This window comes from Mustela putorius, unplaced genomic scaffold (genome assembly GCF_011764305.1).
Source record: "Mustela putorius furo isolate JIRA1106 unplaced genomic scaffold, ASM1176430v1.1 tig00003869_pilon_pilon_pilon, whole genome shotgun sequence".
Lineage (NCBI taxonomy): Eukaryota > Metazoa > Chordata > Mammalia > Carnivora > Mustelidae > Mustela > Mustela putorius.
Genome location: NW_025422021.1, coordinates 34,099,838 through 34,119,089, shown reverse-complemented (window position 1 = coordinate 34,119,089; position 19,252 = coordinate 34,099,838).

Sequence of the window (19,252 nt, the reverse complement as noted above, 5' to 3'; positions counted from 1 at the left end):
TCAGGAAACTTGCTAGGTTCTAGAGGTTGCCTTGCTAACCTTGGATCCCATACCTCCTCTTCCTCATCACACACCAGTTCCCTCAAGGGGCCACTAAACTATTCTCTTCCTGGCCAGTTATGGAGGTTCTCCCTTTTCTCTCCAACAGTTAATGTCTACAGGCTTTTGCCACCAGCACTGCTCTCCCCTTGCCCCCACTGCTGGCCCTCAAGGGCAGTCTTGGCCTTCTATTTCCTCCCACAGGCTGGGAAGGAAGTTTGGAGAAATGTTCTCCCTCTACCGGCTTTACCTATTGGCCAAATCTTTGTGTTATGAGAGTCCCTAGGTAAAGAAACTTGGTCAAAGAACATTTGAAAGGCATCATTGAAACTCTTTCTTTAACTTGGATTTTTCAAGCGGCTCACGGTCCCTCTGCCCACGGGGAACTGCCTGGGACTGGGGCTGACTGAAGAGGACCCTGGAGAACTCAGTGAATCACCAATGGGTCTAATTTTGGACAAAAGAAAATGTCATTTTTCAGAACTTACTGAAAAGGAAAAGAAAACCAATGTCTTTCATGAATAAAGCTTGAACTTCAGATAAAACCACAATGGTTGACTACCTCCCTGCAAAGAGGGCAAAATCCCATCAAAAAGAGAGCACTCACTTTGCACTTTCTTCAAAAGTGTGGAGAAAATACCTTCAGAAAAGCTCAGTTCATTCAAACTTACAAAACAGCCATAAGGTCACCACAGATTTAAGTTCAGTGTGAACATTTGGGATAAAATAAAAGAAAGGTTTATGAACTTCTGAGGAAAAGTCCAAGAGCAGTTTTCCCTTTCCAATGTAATTGCCCTCTTACCTTCCTCCTTTTTTCAAAATATATTGTCACCATCATCATCATCATCATATCATCACCGCCATCATACTGGTTGCATAATTTAGGTTCCAAATGAAATGGAAATCAACATAACTATATCAATGGTTCCTGATTTAAAATATATATAAAAATATATTTTCATTATATAATATATAATTTATAAATATACACATTTATATATATATATATATATATAATTGCTATTCAGTGTTCTGGATTTTTTTCTTTGACTTTAGTCATCATAATTTTTTTAATTTTTTTAAGTTTAAAGTTTATTTACTTATAATAACCCAACATGGGCTCAACTTATGAACCCAAGATCAAGAGTCACATGTTCCAGACTGAGCCAGCCAGGTGCCCCTAGTGATCATGATTTTTTAAAAATCCTGTTTACTGGACTTCTCTTGTTCAAGTGGTAAATTTTAATTTTCTACATAGACTCTTCTGCTTCACTATCAGTGATTCTCCAATGAGCAGTGCTTAGAGAAACTTAACCCTCACATTTTGGAAAAAACAGCCATACATGCACATGGTAACATATGATGCTTTCAGTACATTTATAGCCTATTGCTATGAATACATTTGAATAATCCATTGAGAAACTATTAAAGAAAATGCATATTTAATTAAAGGAACAGTCAATTAGGGGGAAATGTTCAAATTCTAAAAATAATATATTTAGCAATCACATTTTGTTAATTTGTAATATATAGCTATATTGCCTGAAGCATTTTTATAGTTAATAAATAAGATTAACAAGTGCAGATTGCTTTAGTTTCTAAAATTTTAAAACTTCTATTAAGCTCTTACATGGTAGAAAGATCAATTATTCCAGGATTCATAGCCACCTTGTAAAGTATACACAAGATTTGAGCCCGAGGTTCAGATTTGCAATAGAAAGGCATACATTTGAACCACAATTTCATACTAACTGGAGGAAAAAGTAAATTGTGCATAAAAATAGTTTTAGCACAACAAAACAATTTTGTCACACTTGATTCTGAGGTGTGAAATACATGGATTTACATGGACTTGGGATTTGGATTCTCAAGTTTTCATTTTAATGGTGTTTGTGTAAATTAGAAAGAAAGTAGGACAGTGCAAAGAGAGTTCCTTATCTCTTAGTGTAGGAAGGGAGTAATTCTTGTAAGGAAGAGAGTAATTCTTGACCATCCGTGCAGGTAATTTCCATTTAAAACAGTAACACACTTTAAACCCATGTTAATATATTCTGATACTAACAATCACAAGCAGTTTTATAGCAGGTCTACTGTGCTAAGTAGACATGTGTTACCTCATGTAGTCCTCCCCTCAACTTGACCAAGTAGGTATCATCACCATCACCACCATCATCATCATGGTCATTGTCTCCATCCTCATGTGTTAGAGGTAAGGAGACCCATGCTCATGGAATGTACATTGTCTGCTCAAGGTTGGCCAGCAAGCATGAAGGAGCTTGAGAAAAAGCCAGGCACTCATCATGGCTGCTGTGCTGCACCTTTTGTGGATAGAGCACACTGGTGTGAGCACATCCACTTCCCGGTGTGTCTCTGGTATTGCTGCACACATTACAGTGCTGTGTGTAGACACCGTGGTGTTTACTGTTGAAGGCCTCAAGCATTTTACATCCTAAGAAAGACAATACTATCAATCACACACAGAGATATTTGAGTTTTGAAAAAATGTAACTTTGCCATGAGATGCTGGATGAGTATTTTGGGTCACTTGTCCCAACTGTTTCCTGCCAAATGAGACACTTGCTCACTGGTGAGTGTTTGTTTCCATTTATGTTTTCAAATCATAGGGTTTTGTGTAACTTGAAACCATTCTCTACTACACGGTTGAGTTTTAAATTAACCCTGCTAAAAATAGAGACTAGATTTGGATTGGCCACAAGTATTTCAAATGTATTTTTTTCCCTTTTGTTTTTAGTTTATTTTATGACAGGAACACAGAAAAGTGAAAGGCAGACCAAAGTAACATTTCCCTCTAAATATCACTCTTTTCCCTTTTTTTTTGTTTTCTCTCTGCCTTCCTTCCTTCCTTCCTCTCTCTCCCCTCCCTTCCTTCCCTCCCTTCTTCTCTTGCTTCTTCTCTCTCTCTCCCTTCCTTCCTTTCTTGGGTGTGACTTATTCAATTACATTAGTAATTTATTTTTGTTTAGCCAAACATTATATTATGTATTTACTTATTCTTGTTTTTATTTAAGATAATGACCTCTGTTGCTCACATCAGTCTGATGTTCAAGTTGTATCTTATTTCTTTGGTCCTTAAAGGCAGACAATTCTCAGTTCAAAATTATTTTCACACTATAAAGTATGAGTTATATGGTTTATCAGTAAAATGTACCTACTGAGAACAGAAATTTATGTCCTTGAAATACTAGTGACTACAGGAGTCCCTTACCATATGTCAAGTACTGTTCTAAGCATAGAACAACCATTAACTCGTTTAACCTCACAACCTGCTGCAAGCAATGGCTATGTCCAGAAGGTCAGAAGGGTTAAGTGGTTTGCTCGGGTTGCACTGCTGATAATGAGATATCACACAGGGATAAAAATATGTTTTATCATCATCATTTTGATCATAACGTTCTTTGTTGGATGGGTACCTTCTATGATTATCCCAACTGTCCTGATTCCACTCATATATGGAATTTAAGAAAAAAAAAAAAACAGATGAACATAGGGAAAGGAAAGGAAAATAAAATAAGAGGAAAACAGAGGGAGGCAAACCATTAAAGACTCTTAACTCTAGGGAACTCAGGGTTGCTAAAGGGGCAGGGAGGGGGAATGGGGTCACTGGGTGATAGGTATTCAGGAGGGCACATGATGGAATGAGCACTGGGTGTTATATGCACATGATGAATCACTAAATTCAACCCCTGAAACTAATAATACAGTATATGTTAACTAAATTGAATTTAAATTTTTTAAAAAATTTAAGGAATAATAAATTTGAGATTTATCCATGTTGTTGAAAGAAAGAAAGATGGATAAATTGATTGATAGATGTGGTGCTATAGTAACTCTATGACAAACTAATCTTCGACAAAGCAGGAAAAAATATACAGCAGAAAAAAGACAGTCTCTTCAATAAATGGTGCTGGGAAAATTGGACAGCTCTGTGTAGAAAAATGAAACTTGACCATTCTCTTACCCCTTACATAAAGTAAACTTAAAATGGATAAAAGTCCTCTATGTGAGGTAGGAACCTATCAACATCCTAGAGGAGAACATAGGCAATTACCTCTTCAACATCGGCCACCCGAACTTCTTTCAAGACATGTCTCCAAAGGCAAAGGAAACAAAAATGAAATGACCTTTTTGGACTTCATCAAGATCAAAAGCATGCAGCAAAGGAAGCAGGCAACAAAACAAAGAGGCAACCCATGGAATGAGAGAAGATATTCACAAATGACTGTACAGACAAAGGCCTGATATCCAAGATCTATAAAGAATTCCTCAAACCCAACACACACAAAACAGATAATCACGTCAAAAAATGGCAGAAGACATGAACAGACACTTCTCCAAAGAAGACATACAAATGGCCAACAGAAACATGAAAAAATGTTCATCATCATTAGCTATCAGGGAGATTCAAATCAAAACCACATTGAGATACATTACACCAGTTAGAATGGCCAAAATTAACAAGACAGTAAACAGCAAGTGTTGGAGAGGATGCAGAGAAAGGGGAACCCTCTTACACTGTTGGTGAGAATGCAAGTTGGTGAACCACTTTGGAAAACCATGTGGAGATTCCTTAAGAAATTAAAAATAGAGCTTCCTTATGACCCTACAATTGCATTACTGGGTATTTACCCCAAAGATACAGATGCAGTGAAAAGAAGGCCATACCCCAATGTTCATAGCAGCAATGGCCACAGTCACCAAACTGTAGAAAGAGCCAAGATGCCCTTCAACAGATGAATGGATAAAGAAGATGTGGTCCATATACACAAAGGAGTATTACTTAGCAATCAGAAAGGATGGATACCCAACTTTTGTATTAACATGGACAGGAATGGAGGAGCTTACACTTAGTGAAATAAGAGAAAGCCAATTATTATACGGTTTCACTTATTTATGGAGCATAAGGAATAACACAGAGGACATTGGGAGAAAGAGAGGAGAACTGATTTGGGGGAAATCAGAGGGGAAGACAAACCGTGAGAGACTGTGGACTTTGAGAAACAAACGGAGGGTTTTGGAGGGGTGGTGGGTTGAGAGGGCCTGGTGGTGGGTATTAAGGAGGGCACCTATTGCATGGAGCACTGGGTGTGGTACATAATTAATCTTGGAACACTGAAAAAATAAAATAAAATTTAAAAGAAAGAAAGAAAGAAATGTATGAAATATGAGTTCCTGGGTGGCTCTATTGGTTAAGTGACCAACTCTTGATTTTGCCTCACGTTGTGATCTCTGATTCCTGAGATAGAGCCAGGTGACTCACTTGCAGGGAGTCTGCTTGGAATTCTCTCTCTCCCTTTCTCTGCCCCTCTCCCCACCTGATCTCTAAATAAATAAATAAATATCTGTAAATAAATAAATCTGTTTAAGCAAGTCCAGTCTGATATGCATGACACAGATTTTTCTGTGGTTTCAAACACTCCAAGAAAAAGCTCGATGATCTAGAATCTAGGGATGCTTAATGTATTCCTGGGACTGTCTATACTTCTTTTATATTATTTGTCTTGAGTGGATATTCAGTGAGATTTATAAGGAAAAACACACACACACATGAATTTTGAGGACTTGCTTTTCAGACCTTGGCTTTTTTCTTCCCTTTTTAGAATTTGTGGAGCTTATTTTCATTTTGTGTAGATCCAAGTTTCTATTGGGTATCACCTCTCTTCTTCTTGAAGAACTTTCTTTAGCATTCTGTGTAGAACAGGTTTGCTGGTAATGGGTTTTACCAGCTTTTGCTTTCCTGAAAAGTCCTCATTTCACCTTGACTTTCGAAAACGTATTTTCACTGGGTATAGAACTCTTGAGTTCAATTTTTCTTTCTTTCAGGATGTTAAAGACATCACCACATTGGCTTCTGGCTTGCATAGTTTTTACTGAGCCATGCTCTATAATCATTATCTTTATTTTTCTGTGAGTGATGTCCTTTTTCCCCAGCTGCCTCCAAGATTTCTTATTTGTTTTTTGGAAGTGTGACTATGGCATATCTATGTGTATGCTTTTCAAAATTATCCCTGTTGAGACTCCTTGAGATTCTCTCACTTGTGGCTTGAAGTATTGTATTACTTTTGGAAAATCTTGATGATCTTCTTTTCAAGTACTTCTTCTCTTTCTCTCTTTTCTTTCCTTTCTAAGACTCTAGCTAGACCTATGCTAAAAAAAAAAAAATTGCTGTCCCCCAGGTCTTGAGTCCTCTTTTTCCCCCCATTATTTGTTTTCTCATTTTGTATATTGGTTTGGGTAAATTCTATGGACCTATGTTCAAGTCCATTAATTCTTTCCTTAGTTGTTTCAAATCTCCTGATGAGCCTGTCAGAGACATTCTTCATTGCTAATATTGTGTTTGTTTGTTTGTTTTAATTTATAACATTTCCATGACCCCATTTCTTACAGTTTCCATTTCTCTGATACCATTCCCTGTCTGTTCACGCACATCATTTTCCCTGCTAGATTATCAAACATATTAACCAAGTATTTGAAAGTCACATACTCCTAACATCTAAAGCATCTATGAGTCTAGATTTGTTAATTACTTTGTCAGCAATTGATTGTTTTTCTCACTGTTTGTGTTTGTGGATTTTAATCATTTATTAAAGCTTTGTGTACAGAGCCCTATATACCATTTCTAGTCCAATATCAAGGGAAATTTTAGAAACCACACCTATAAGAGCAGAGAAAAAGTCATTTATTTTACAGCTCCATAAAAGGACTTTAATGCATAGTGGGCCCATAACACGTGGAGCTGTAATTGTCCTGAGTCCAAATGCAGTTACTGGCCCACTCAGCCTTACTACAGACAGGAGCTCCACAACACTTGAATGCAAAAAGAGAAAAGTAGTCCATCCAACTGTCCCATTCCTGGTCCAGCTCTGCAAAGAGAGGAGCCAAGCAGGTGTGGTCATCTTGTTTTCATTGTTCTCTGAATGAGTGAACAAGTGAGCACTCTTTGGATAGGCTGCTAAGGAAAAGTGTTTTTTTTTTTTTTTTTTTAAGATTTTATTTATTTGACAGAGAGAGACACAGCAAAAGAAGAAACATAAGCAGGAGGAGTGGGATCTGGAGAACCAAGCTTCCTGCTGAGCAGGGAGCCCAATATGGGGCTTGATCCCAGAATCCTGGGATCATGACCTGAGCTGAAGGCAGATGCTCAACAACTGAACCACCCAGGTGCCCCAAGGAGGGTCTTTTAAGTGGTCCCTCAAAACTTCTCAGTTACAAGAACAAAAATAAAACCAAAGAATGGGTTACAGAGAAAATATAATCTGGAGCAGATGGACATCAAAACGAAACAAAAATGTAATGGAGGAGAGATGCCATTAAAAACACAAGCGCTGAACAAGGTTTATCAAATATTTATAAATAAATGATGCTTGGACCATTGGTATTATTTAGGAGAAAGTTGAAAAAAACACCTGAATTCAGAAACATTTTCAACGCTGCAACCCAGGTGACTGCTATCAATTAGCTGGTGTTAGCATTTAACTGAAAAGAATTGGTTATCCCTCATTTAGTATCATTTCTTTTTTTCAAATATTTTTTAAAGATTTTTATTTATTTACTTGACAGACAGAGATCACAAGTAGTCAGAGAGGCAGGCAGAGAGAGAGGGAGAGAAGCAGGCTCCCTGCTGAACAGGGAGCCTGATGTGGGGCCGGATCCCAGGACCCTGGGATCATGACCTGAGGCGAAGGCAGAGGCTTTAACCCACTGAGCCACCCAGGAGCCCCTCGTATCTTATTTCTTAAAGACTAGGAAAAAACTAACAATCTAAAGGACTTCCACATACAAAGATAGATGATAATTTTGACATCTGATCTTTGGAGAAAGACTATCCTTTTTAAAAATTTAATTAATTAATTATTTTTATTGAGGGATAATTGACATATAACATTATACTTGTTTCAAGTATACAATATAATAAATCAGTATTTACAAAAATTGTAAAACAAACCCTGCAATAAGTCTAGGTAACATCCATCACTATACATGACTGTAATTTCTTTTTCTTGTGATGAGAACATTTAAGGTCTTTTTCAGATCTTTTAGCAAATTTCAAATATGTAATACAGTATTATGAATTACAGTCACCATGCTGGGTACTACATCCCAGGACTTATTTATTTTGTAACTAAAAGTTTGTACACTCTGGCAGCCACCAATCTGACCTCCATACCTATCAACTGCATTTTTTCTTTTTTTTTTTTGACACCCCACATATAAGTGAAATCAGACAGTATTTGTCTTTGTCTGACTTATTTGACTTAGCATAATGCACTCAAGGTCCACCCATGTAGTTTGAAATGTCAACATTCCATTCTTTTTTATGACTTTAAAATATTCCATTGTGACTATGTACCAGATTTTCTTTAACCATTCATTCTAAGAGCTACAATTACTAAACAAACCACAAAGGGCCACAGTAAAAAATGTGAATACATGAAAATTTTAAATGTTTCCATAGCAAAAACCTCTAATTAACAGCAAGAAAATAAATATATTATATATTAGATTTTTGAACAAATATGGCATCAGTGAATTAGATGTACAGAATAACGACCTGGAGCCCGACTCTAACATCTCAAACACAAGGTTGCGGCAAGTTTCATTGTGCTACAAGTGGTAAAGACAAGACCTCAGTGTCGTCCTCTCTAAAATGAAAACATTAATAATTTTTACCCCATGGGATTGTGATTTTAAGTGGCTTCCTCTTACTATGTTTCATTGTTCTATTTATTGTTACTATTTTCTTTTAGAGAGAGAGAGAATGTGTGAATGGGAAAGGCCACAGGGAGAAGGAGAGAGAAAATCTTAAGCAAACTCTGTGCTCAATGTGGAGCCTGACACAGGGCTCAATCTCCTGACCCTGAGATCATAAGCTGAGACAAAACCAAGAGTTGGATATTTGACTGACTGAACCACCCAGGTGTCCCTATGCATCATTCTTCTAAAGTAAACATTATACCATGTCTGTTTGCTATTATTACTATTATTGTTTCCAACTAAAGCAGTGTATTTATTCAGTAAATAGTTAGAATTAGTTAATTAATAATTTTTTATAAAAATAATGTAAAATCAGTGAAGTTTTTTAAACTAAAAATTTTAAACAAAGATATTCATAATCATAGATAATTAGGATCTTTGGAGAATTTTTTCCTACTGATTACATGAATGCATTCTCCTTAGTATAAGTATCGATTTTATAGCATATATTGTTCTGCTCTGTTATTTACTGTTTATTGTAAATGGAATAATTTAATGTATTATCAAAGGTCTTAAAAAATCTGATTTTATGCTATTTCCTTTGAGGACATTGTGTCAGTTTGTTTATTTTTACTATAATAATTCTGCAAAGAACATTATTGTATATTTAAATGCATCTCTGCTTATTTCCAAGAAAAGTAGATACTCAAAACATATTTGTTTGAGTGGAGAGATAGGTGAATGGTTGAACAGAAAAATAGGTGAATGTGTGAATGTTAAGCACTAGAATGTAAAGATTTGAGTAAGAAAAAAAATCTCCAAGTATATCCATCAACAAGTGAGACAAAAAAAGTAAGTTTTTTTTTCCATTAAAAGGTCTTGAGAATATTTATGTGTAGAATAAAAAGAGTCAGTAGTTGATACCCTAAGCCCAAGATAGAAAGAGTATGACTGAGAGATGCAGACCCTCAGGGAGATAAGGGAATTAGATACAAACACAAGTAGAGGGCCATTGTCTCCAGAATCAACTCATCCTTTATGCATGGAGAGAAGGAGGTGAGGATACAAGATTGTATGCTGATGTGAACATGGTCTGTGGAAACAAAGAAAACAGAGAGTTCTGAAGTTCCAGCAGGGCCTCCAGTTAAAGTCAGGATGGTCTTTTCAAGTGGAGGGGCAACGGAGGTGGGATTACAGTTTGGGCAGATGGCAAAGGTCTGCAGGAGCCTAGTTACTACAGAATATGAGGAGGGACTGGCAAGGGACATCCATAAGGCTGACTGGGGCAACTCTGAAGTGCTGCTGGATCCTGGAGGCCTGGATGATGGCCTCGTGATCTGATATCATAATAGAGAAATGGGAAATCATGAATGGGCTCTGCTAAAAGGAAAGGGTAGAAGGACAAGGGCAAGGACAAGGAAGGGAACCACCTGAGGGTCTGGCAGGAAAGTGAATGTTGTGATATCCCAAGATCAGGGCTTGATATCAGCATAGTGGAGGCAAGGCCAGGGTGGGGTTGGGGGATGCAGTAGATTGGGAGAGTCCAAAACATCAACTCCTCTGGGTTTCACTGCATCTCAGACAGGTGAAAAAGAAGTTAGCATAAGAGAAGGTAGCAGTGATGGAAGACTGTAGTCAGGGAGTTTCTGGGTTAGAGGAACTTAAGATTTCAGAAGTAAGTAAGTTCTAGGGACAAGTCTAAGATATGGCTCTGATACTGAGTTCCTGAAGACTATGCTGTCAGGTTGAGAAGCTGAGAGAACAATGGCCCTCTGGTCAAACCCATTGGATGCTTATGTCATCCAGAATATAGATTAAGTCTTGGAGTTGAATAGAAGACAATTATCCAGTGAGAATGTTTTCTATGAACATGAGCCACTATCTCAAATTGGATAAATGACCAAGAAAAAGAAGGCCAAAAAGTGGTAGATAGGATGGCAGAATCTTCATCTATACAAGAGCACCTAAGGGGAGAAATAGGATTGCCATCAACAAAGGAGGGGACAAGAGCCTGTTAAGCAAAGGCTGCACCATGATTGGAGTCAGAGTTCCTAGACCAGGGAGAACAAGAGAAGAATGGAGAGCCATGAGTCCATGTGACCAAGATGTAGTCAAGTCTGTGGCATTTAATGGTGGGAGTCTTACACCAGTGAGGCTCAGAGTCATGAGTAATGGAAACTGTGTTTCAGTTGTCAAAGGAAGTGAATAAAATGCATTTTATGGGGTGTTATTTTTAGTTTTATAAGGCCAGATGTTCCAGCTGTGCACTGCCTTATGTGCCTGTACTTCCTGGAAGCGCCAGAGTCTCCATTCTCCTCACAGTCTGGAAATACCAGGTTTGGCCTCTGTTATCCAGAGTCAACCCTCCTATAACCTCACTTCTATGAATCCTGGAAAAGAAAACAGAAGGGCTTCAGAGTAACCAAAACAGATGTCACGAAGCCACTAAACATCAGTCACAGCCCATTGGATTTTAGGACAAAACTTTAACGAAGAGCAGTTTTCTAGGTCTCTAACCCAGAGCAACATTGTAGGTTCTGCTTCTAAACACTAAGAGTGGAGAGGGAATAATAAATCAAAAGGATCAGCTCTCAGGCCAAGCAGAAGAAACACGAGAGGCTGCCACATTCTGGGCCGTCAGGAGCAGCTGAGGAAAGACACAAGAAAAGCTAGGAAATGAAGCAATGTGTGGTTTGTGGCTGTGGCCCTGTTATTACTGTAGAACTTTGTTATAATGAACAATCCACTTCACCTGAATTGGGGGCCTCCAAGATATGGCCCATCCACCTTCCTTGTCTGGAAGCTGCCTTGAGTGTCCCCTGGTTCCCTCCTAGGAGGTCTAGGACCTGGGCCATCACCTCACAGCTACCACCTTACCGTCTTCCCATCCCCTCAGCCAGCTGCAAACTCAGAGCCCCTTTTTCTTTTCAAGAGTTTTTGTACCAGGGTTTAGGGCCAGAAAAAGAGAGAGAGAGAGTGAGAGAGAGACAGAGAGAAAGAGGGATTGAGAAAGAGAGAGGGTGACAAAAGAAATACATGAGAAAGTTTCAAAGAACAAGAAGTTCTCCAAGCAGTCATGTTCCAGTCAATAAATATTTGTTGGGTAAAATTAATGGTCTGTTTAGGATGAGCTCAGACTTCAACCCAGCTCTCACAGCCCTTCTCCCAAAGCCAGTGGTCTCAGCTGTCCCTTGGAAGTCAGGGTGTTTTTTTTTCATTTTCATCAGATGCCTTTTGGATATTTGGGATGGAAGGACAGACTCTCAGCTGGAGCAGACTCCTGAAATAAAGCTGGGGCCCTGGGGCATTTCCATACTTATATCTTCCACCCAATGCCCCTCCCCTTGGCTCCTCCCTTGGGGCCTTTCCTCCAGCCATTCTTCTAAAGACTCCTTTGTAGTAGCAGGTCAATAGTTCTCTGGACTAGCTCCTACAGGGAAAGAATCATTTACTGACCCAGAGAATTCCTGGTGAGTCTCCTGACTTGGTCCATTCTCCTTATTCCTTAGTACTAAGAAATCAAATAATTATTACATATATATACATTTTAAAAATTATAAAACTTAACATTTTACAAGTAGTCGTGATTAACATCACAGCTTTCAGTTGTGAAAGTGGACTTTTGGGGTCCCTGTGTCCCAACTCCACAGGGACTCAGACTTAATGAACAATGGCACCGCCTGCAGTAGTTCTCTTCCTTCATCTCAGACCACTTAGGGCTCGCAGCTGCCCGTCATCCTCTCTGCTCAATGAACACAGAGCAGTATGTGTGGTTAGTGGTAACAAAGGGATTCCATGGAGCATGAGAATGAGTTCCTGGCTTGAAATAACTTAAAACCCAGCTAGATAGATAATATAGAATCTTCTGAGTGTCCACTGTTTAGCTTGATTGCAGAAATTACAACACTTTCACTTTGGTTTAACTCCCTAGTCACAGAGAGGACAAAGCAAGAGCCAGATATAGATTATGTACTAGAGATACAGAGAAGAAAATCCAGTCCTTAAATTTGTAAACCCCACAGTCTAGGACATAAGACAGAAACTGAAAACAGTTCAGATGCAGTGAATGGGGAGTCTAGGATGAGGTCTGGATTCTGGTTTGGTCAACTTAGTGGGTGGTGGTACCTTATCTGAACCAGCAAACAGAAGAGAAGTAGATTGGAGGAGAAGATAAATCTGGTCCAGATAACTCATGGTCCAAAAAGGAGCATGTTCAGTGAGACATGCCCAAAGTAGAGACTTATTAGGATTCTCCTCAGAACTGTGTTGGCATTAGGGGGCATCGTAGAATCCAGCCCAGTGGAGCACAGAGAGTCTTGCCCAACAAAAAATGGCAGCAGAATTGTAACTTGGGTTTGACTTGAAGTCATTCCTCTTGTGACCAGCACACAATGGGGGCAGACAGATCCTACAGTGACAATGAAGAAGGATACAATAAATCTGCTGGTAAAGGGGTCTTGGGAAGTAGCTAGGGATAAAGAGAAAAGTTGTTTTGCACACAGGTTGGTGGGGGAAGTAGTGGGGCACAAAATGATGCCTTTTTTGGAGTGGTGCCCTGGCCTATTGGGGAAAGGCAAGGAGAGGCCACCCCCAGCCCCCAAGCTTAGTTCCTTCTCTCCATGAGTTTTTAGAAATGATTCTAGAAAGATTGGGGCCAACATGTTTAACTGCCTGGTGTACTTGACCTCCTCTCATGGGCACTTAGGGAAAAACCTGTACTTCTACCCTTTGGGCCCCTGAAGCATCCACCAGAGCAGGACAGAGCTACTATCCAACCCTGGATGAGTAGCTTGCCCTTCTTCCAGGATAGATCCCAGAATACTTGATTGTCTGGTGAGAGATGATGCTTTTCCAGGAAGGCTCCTTCCCGTAGTCTTCTAAAGATCCACAGAACCAGAATCCAAGCTATTAGCTCCCTAAAACCTCTCCAAATAAAAAGCCTGTATTTCTCAAAATTTTAATGTATTTTAGAGCTAAAATCTTGCCTACTTAGTGCTCTGACCTAGCTAAACAGGTGGAAGATTTCTATATCATTGTTGATGCCACTGTTTCCAAAACAACATTATGGGACAATACAGTTCATTTTGAGTCATAATGAATGGCACATGAGGCTTCTTTAAAGCTGATTGTCACATAGAATTATAACAGATTCAAAAAAAATTTTGCTGCCAGGTATAGATCTGTTGTTTAAAGAAAGCCCGTTTTTTGAATGTTTTAATCATATTATCTCCTTCACATTATATTGTATCTCTTTCATTTTGACAACCACACAACAGTAGCAAGGCACCTGGGCTATCCCACATAATCACAATTTTAGCATATGGGGGAATTAGTTGATTTTAGACTTCTGGATAACAAATATGAGGGTTGATTGCAATGAATGAGAAGCCCTATTTCTCTGTGTGCCAACAGTGTGAATTTTGATCACACTCAATGAATGAATGATCATACTCAATGAAATCACATGATGATTTCAAGTTTGATAATTCCTAATAGTCACAGATTACCTCCTACCCAGGGGCAGACTGGTTCTGAGCATTCTGCTCCAAAGCTGTGGAGAACCATGGAGAATCCATATCATCCTCACTTGCCATATGAAAGGAGCCCGTGATATGTGGCTCACATGTAACACATAAAAATTGATGACTGTCAAGAGTAAGTTTGACTAATTAATACCCTCATCCATTTAGTTCAGCACATTTGCACTGAGTAGCTACTATGTGTCAGTCACTGAGCTACATGTTGAGTAGTTAGTGATGAGTAGCACATACCTTCTTTGGGGATCTTAACAACTTACTCAGGAGACAGAAAATAAGCCCAATTATTAAACACAATGGTAGTGTAACGAGGTAGTGGTAGGGCAGAATATGAGTGTATGTGCCTGTGTGTATATGTGTATAAGTGTGTACAATGGAGTATCAAATGTTAGGAGGATACCACTTTAGCTGGAGTGGGAGGCCTGGGGACCATGTCTCTGAAGAGATGAAGTTCAGCTGAGGTCTGATGCAGGAAAAAGAACTAAAGCACATGAAGAGCATTTAGGCAGAGATGATACACACAGAAAAGTCCTGGAAGTACAGGAGTCTTGGGGTGATAAAGACACGTGGAACAGGAAGGTGTCCAATGTGACTGAGGCAAAATGGGCAAGGAACTGAAAAAATGGAAGAGGTACAGAGCAAGGAAAAGAGTTAAGAACATTGGGGTATCATTAAAGGATTTGTAAAATTTTCTAAAATTTTAGAATAATTTTAGATTTGCAGACAAGTTGCAAGGATAGTGAGAAGTTTCTCATATATTCTGAGCTCATTTTCTTCTGTTGTTAACCTCCTACATTAGTAGGATGCATTTATCACAACTAATTAACCAATAACAATACATTAATATTCATCATTCACAATTTGTCTTTTGAGTGCTTCTTTTCTTTCTAGCACTATGAGATGCTCCAGACCCACCTGGTATGTTTTCTGCCCCAGCCCTACAACCAGTTGTTTCTCAAAGGATCCACATTGGAGAATGGTGGTAGAAACCAAGATCTGGGTGTTTTGTGTGCTCATTGCTACTGGGATGCCACTGCTCTGGACTTGCAGAGGAAAGAGCATAGAAATGTATGTGTGTGTGTGCTACTATATACATACACACACACACACACACATACATATATACATACACACACATACATACACACACACACATACATGCACATGCACAATTGCTTTTGTATTTATCCATATGTAGCTGTAGTAGGACAGACATAAGCACATACTGGTTTCCAACTCTAATCCTGTATTGCATGGATCATTCTATCCCCTAAAATAGCTTATTTCTACCTTCTACTCCAAGAGGGAGAAACCCAGTCAAAATGATTTGCTTCTCATTTGTGTAGCTGTCCCATTCTAGCATGAATATATAGTGATTTCAGTGTTGTTAGCTCATGCCTTCCTGAGGAACAACTTCACTAATCAGAACATAGTGCCCATATGCAATTCCTTTTGCCTTAAGCCTTATAGAATCCACTCATTTCCAGAGTTTCTCAGGTCAGCCCCTCTTTTCCCCCTCCACCTTCAGTGAGTTTGTTTCAGCATTTGTACTAGTGTTATGTTCTTTGGTCATAATCTACATTCTATTCTGGGATCCCCTGACCTCCTAAAAGATTTTCGCTGTTATTTACCATTCTTAAGCCCCCTCTGGCCTCTGTGTGGGGACTGAGCTACAGGGTGTTCAGTTGGAGCAGGAGGACAGACAGGGGATAGCACAGCACCTAAGTGAAGAATAGGATATGGACCTGGGTGACTTCCATGGAGATGAAAATGTGTAAATGAGATCAATTGTGGACAAGGGTGTATGGCTAAATTTTTAGTTAGCAAGGATTTGCTAACTAAATTTTTGTAGCAAGTATAAAGATGTCCAGAAGGAACTTATCTCCTCATTCAATTCTAAAACCAGCCTCAGCCTCCTCCTTCCCAGCCCTGAGTCCAGCATTAGGCCTGGTAGGAAGCTTTAAGTGTGACATCACCATATGCCAGAGAATTGTGCTCACTAGCAAAAGCTCTTTATGATTCATGTGGATTACATCTTTCAATGCTGTTGAGTCATGCTGTCCAATCATCCTGGGTGCTGATAATAAACATAGTTGCTGGGATGTTTTAAAGAGTTATGGGTGTGAGGAAGATGTCACTCACCTCAACCATCTGCTCAGCACCAGAAACAGCTGAACTGGGTCTGGCAATGGGGACAGTATATACATTTTCTGCTCCTTTGATAGATTTGTTTGGGGGAAACGTTCCAGTGATTAATGAGCCATTTCCTTACTGATACACCACATGTGTCCCCATTAATAAATAAATGATTCCAGGGCAGCCTTAGCAAAACCTTGTCTCAACCATATCTCAGGATGCAGCTGGAGGGGACAGGCCAGAAGTGGATGGTGTCTGGGAGGAGGTCGTGACCTGGGGTGGATACTCCTGAAGAAATACCTTCTTTTGCAGGCTGGTGGAAGAGATGAGCATGGTGGGGGACCCAGGGAGCCCACAGGAGTAGGGTGGGGCACCCGGGCTGCAGGATACTGAGTTCCCTCCTGTTCCTTTCATTATTATTCCTCCTGATGGTCCCTAGCATGAGTTTCTACTTGGAGGATGGATGAGTCACTCTTCTTTTGACTTGAGATGGCATGTCTCATGTCTGACCTGATCACTGGTTTTACTAGGGATGTGATGAGCCCATGTAGTGACTGAAGACTGTCCCAGAATTTGGGACAAGAAGACAGGGAACTGACAACTCTGAGTATACTTGCCACTCATTCCCCAGAAGGATTCCCTTCCAGGGGCACTCATTGTGAGTGCCAGTATCCTGTTGGACATTCCCCAAAGAGGCCTCTGTCACATGAAGTTTCTAGCTCAGGGTTATCCACCTGGGCTCACTCTCCAGGAGAAAGACTCAGTGAGTCAGGTCAGGGCCCCACTCAGCTCGGGTTTCATAACTTTGGGGTCTGCAGAGTCTCAAGTGCTATCTCACAGCTCCACACTGAATGCAAGTTTCTAAACCTGGGAGAGACAGAGGCTCTTCCCTTTGGAAGGGAGAACATTTTCAAGCTCCCAGAAACCTAAGTAGCTTGGTGATGCCCACTCCAGAGTGGCATTCTCTAACCCTGTCTCTGCTTTCTCTAACCCTGTCTCTGCTCCCATTCCACCTGGCTCTTCCCTTTCCTCTGCCTGGTGCCTCTGTGCATTCTACAGGTCTCAGCTCATATGTAACCTTCTCCAGGAAAACATGCTGACCCCTTAGTTGGGAGAGACATCCTTCTCTCAGTTCTCATAATGTGCTGTACTTGTCCAAAACAAAGGATTACCATATTGTCACGGCAGAAGCATTTTTAGTAACTTCCTCATTCTCTTGAGTGTGGGATACTTAAGTCACAAATGAAGTCTTCACATTCCTGGAGCCTCCAAAGGATACACACTCAACAAGTGTGTGGGGAAGGAAGCTGCGGAGGAAGGAAAGAGCCCAACCACTCCTGTAGGGTGGGGACTAACCAGGGGGCCTTTTGCTTCTGGGTGGAGCGACTCTCACCTTGTAGTTAATAAAGAATTAAGACTGATCATGGAATGACTCTTTCCTGGAGATACTTTAAAGCACAAAGGGAACCAGACTTTAGGAAACACTTTCCAATTTTTTTTTCCCCCCAATGGTTTTTGAATTGTGGATTGTGAAATCAGTTTAGAAGGTGGTGGCCAGCATTTGTTGAATGTAACAGAATGGAACCTGGTAGAGGATAAAGTACAATGGTAAGGGAAGTAATGTACATTTGGTAAGGATAAGCATAGTTCCACACAACTTGCATTTCGGTTATAGTATTAACCACGTACACACATACAGACAGGAATGCCCTGAAGATCATCTTCGGAGTAGAATCTAGTTTCACTTGTGGCTTCACTCTTGATCTTCAAAAGTCTAATTAGCTATATGCCTATTTCTCATCATTTCTGGATTCCCCAGTCTCATGTGGATGAAGGAGTAGGTGATCCTATAGGTTATTATCTAATCAGTGTAACAAAATAATAACCTGGACAAAGAGATGACATTCAGATTCATTATTAATATATGAATATTCACTTCCAAACATAGATAACCATTCTAGATATAATCAGGAATAAAAATCTCCTTGTCAAAGCGCCTGGGTGGGTGGCTCAGTCAGTTAAGCATCTGCTTTCCCTCGGGTCATGATCCCAGGGCCTATGATCAAGTCCTGCACTGGGCTCCCTGCTCAGCAAGGAGTCTTCTTTCCCTCTGCCTGTGCCTGCCACACCTCCCCCCGACTCATGTTCTCTCTCTTTTTCTGACAAATAAATAAAGAAAACCTTTTTTTTTTAAAGATTTTCTTTATTTATTTGACAGTTAGAGACCACAAGTAGGCAGAGAGGCAGGCAAAAAGAGAGAGGAAGAAGCAGGCTCCCCGCTGAGCAGAGAGCCCGATGCGGGGCTTGATCCCAGGACCCTGGGATCATGACCTGAGCTGAAGGCAGAGGCTTTAACCCACTGAGCCACCCAGGCACCCCAAAGAAAACCCTTTTAAAAAATCTCCTTGTCTACTATATATTTTAAAATTCTACCAGTCCATGGGACTATAAGGGCATATTTAACATCTCATGAGCAGACTGCTACAATAAATAATAATGGAAAACCTATTAATTTTATACCTAACATCACTAAAATTTTTCATACAGTTGAATAGAACATTGGTAGATACTGGTTAGAAAGTGGCTGTGTGTTAGTGTTAGGAATAACATTGTTTTCCTTTGGACCAAAAATATTCATAAAAATTCAAATAGCAGAACAGAGATTAGTTCTAATCTTTGTAGAATTATTTGGGTGCCAGTATTTATAACAGTAAACACAATAAATAAGTGTATTTCTATTTCTGTTATTTAATTTTATTTAGTCCATGAGACTTTCAAAAAAAATTCTACTTGAGACTCCTTCATACCTTATATGGAAGAGTTAAAGC